This window comes from Atta cephalotes, assembly GCF_000143395.1.
Source record: "Atta cephalotes unplaced genomic scaffold scaffold00017, whole genome shotgun sequence".
NCBI classification, from domain to species: domain Eukaryota; kingdom Metazoa; phylum Arthropoda; class Insecta; order Hymenoptera; family Formicidae; genus Atta; species Atta cephalotes.
The window spans coordinates 2,633,641-2,636,970 of record NW_012130081.1 but is presented as its reverse complement, the minus strand read 5'-3'; positions in this window follow the sequence as shown (position 1 = coordinate 2,636,970).

Here is a 3,330-nt window from a genome sequence, read left to right as displayed (position 1 = left end):
TACTTACTTTACTTTATTATTATATATATATATATATATATATATATATATATATATATATAAAATGTGTATATTGTTGGCATCGAAAATGACGTACATATTAGTTATTATACTATGAAGTACATATTAGTTATTATTATCATGAACTTATTGCGATTACTATAATTTAACTATAATTTTTAATAATCTTCAGTTCAATTATTACAATTATTTGTTAATAGAACAATCTTTCATATAATCATACGTACGTATATTATTACTAATAATTTTTAGCAGTAATAACTGCAATTATATAGTCATAAATACCAAAAAAACTTTTCTCTCAGTTAGTCATTATTTTTTGTGTCTATTGTTTCTTCATCACATTTTTAATGTCTTATAACGAATTCGATTTTTGATCTGTGAAAAAATAAAATGCAAATATTTCGAATGATAAAATATAGACAATACAAAAAGATAAATATAGTAGGCTAATGAGAGTCAGTAACGATAAACAGCGCAATTATTTAGTGAACAATTAATAATCAGATTGATGTCTTCTTTATTTTGAATGTTTCGACTCTTTTTGGAATCCTCTTCAGCAAGAGAATGATACAAATATAATTAGCTGTCCATAATGTTTAAATCACTCACAAATTGACAAAGATGCAGCGTTGTTAATCTAACATTTGTTTTTTTTTTAAAACAAATCTTATTAGAGTAATATATGTAAACAATTTAAATGACTTACCATTACGGAACATGAAACATTATACTGAAGCTTTATTGAACAGCTTTGTTAAAACTTAAAAAGAAATGTTAAAATCAAATATAAAGATCATACATTTTTAGAACACACGTCCGTGTACGATGTGTCACTCAGATATGAACTATTTTCGAAGTAAGAGGTCACACTAAACATAAGTAAACATTGAGACAAATTTGCAATTATGAAGAACAAACACATGTATATTGTTATTAAGTCAAATCAATAAGAACTGCAATAAATTATTGTATAATAATTAAAAACTGTCAAAAAAATTATTAGTATTGTAAAAAGAATTATATAATAAAAAGGAAAAAAAGAAAAAATTCTTCACTATAAAATATATTTCGTTAAAATTGTTACATTTTCGTCAACAAATAAAAAACTTTTGTCAAATTAAATTAATAAATTATAAATTTAAACAAGTTACTATATAAATTAAGAGAAATTTTCAAGCATCACTGCATAGGTATAATGCAGTCCTTCTGAATATAAATTAAGGTTATTCTTTTGCATGTATATGAATGCCATTTACGAAATCAATCTTTTCAAAAATTGTTTTCAAAACAATCTGTTCAAAAATTTCTCCTTGTCTAAAATTTGGACATTCTCTCAATCGCGAAGTCATATGAAAATTCAATACGATGTTCAATAATTATAGAGTGAGTGTCAGTATTTCAATTTATGTCTACGATATTCAGATATTCTACTGGAAAGTTTCCTGCATGTTTGTCCCACATAAGATTCCGTGATGGTAAGTCATTTAAATTGTTTACGCATATATTACCCTAATAAGATTTGTTAAAAAAAAAAATGTCAGATTAACTGCATCTTTGTCAATTTGCGAGTGAACATAAACGTTGTGGACATGTGAGCTAATTATACTTGTATCATTCTTGCTGAAGAGGACTCCAAAGAGAGTCAAAACGTTCAAAATAAAGAAGACATCACATATTCTCTCTAACATCTAATTATTGAGTGTTCACTAAATAATTGCGCTGTTTATCGTTGCTGACTGTCATTAGCCTACATTTATCTTTTTGTATTAAAATTCGAGAGTTCTAATGTAATTAATTTTAAATTATTGTTATTGATAAAATATAGATTTTACAGCACAATAAAATGTATCGAGGTTTAATCCGTTTTTATTATATTTATATTAAACACATCTTTAAATTAATTTGTATACGACTTTAATATGTACCAGTACGCTTGAGTATGTCCAATCGAATTCACTAATAGATTTCCTTAAGTGACAAATGCCAATGATATTTTCATCATTATGATGGTGATTATATAATAATATTTTCCAAATATTCAATATCGATTTAAAGCGTTTATATGAAACGCGGTAAACGCGATGCGCATTATCAGACATGCATAGACAAATTTTGAAACCGCAGCACATGTTTGGATTAGTGTTTAGAACAACAGGCATTAATGTTTATTTTAACTTACGCTTATAAATGATATAAGGCCAGTCAATGTACTAGAATAATTATTTCAATTGTGTCGCGATGTGGAATCGAAGATTCACGAAGTGATATAAATATAGCTCTGGATCAATCACGTACACTTTCATCTCATGTTGTAATGAATTATAATTTTTCTGATATTTGTTTATGTGATCGCGAGACTCGTTTTCTGTAATTCTAGTATACGAAAATATATTTTAGTGACGCACGCACGCACGCGCGCGCGTGTGTGTGTGTGTGTGTGTGTGTGTGTGTGTATGTATGTGGACAATTGTTCCGCAAAGAAGATGAGTCTGTATTCATTGTATTGGCATCATCCAATTTTACGGTAACGATTATATATAAATATAAAAGGCATAATATAACTGCAACTGATCTCGCCTGGAGACGGTAACAGAGAAGTTAATTAAAATCGCCGTCAATTCTGCCTTGCCGCGCGTCGTCGCTCGCGCACGTGACGCGATTTGACAATGAGCCACGTCGCATCAAGAGAGGGACGTTGGATCTTCGGGCTCCGTCGCGCGACTGTAAAAGATCCGTTTGTTTATTTCCACGTGGCACAATACTTAACATACAACATTTCTATGATGCCCGCGCGCGGGATGATGACGAGCACGACGACAAGCGGGCGGACGATGGTGTGCGTCGCGTGTTTTGTTTGCGCGTTTTCTTTTGTCGCGTGTATGTCCAGCTGCGCGCTGAGAACGCGGCCGGCTCATGCAAATGCACGACACACAATGTGCCTCAATAGCCTCCACGTATTTATGCTATATGCTATCCGGTTCAGTATTTTCCACCGCGACTGTTTATTTCTGTGCCTCGTACACAGAGAATACGCGAGGCTCTCTTTTTTAGAAAAAAGGTGAAAAAAAGGAGAATCGAAGAGGGAGAAAAAAAGAAAGAGAAAGTCAACCTTATGCTGGCGTGTGTGTGTGTGTGTGTGTGTGTGTGTGTGTGTGTGTGTGTGGTGGGTGGGGGTGGGGGGGCGGGGGTCGCGCGCGCGCGCGCCGGTGTGTGTGTATATAGTTACGTTTACGTTTTCCTTTTTTCCTTTTTTCCTTTTTCGTTACGTTACGTACGTTACTAACTACGTACGTCGCGTACGGTACG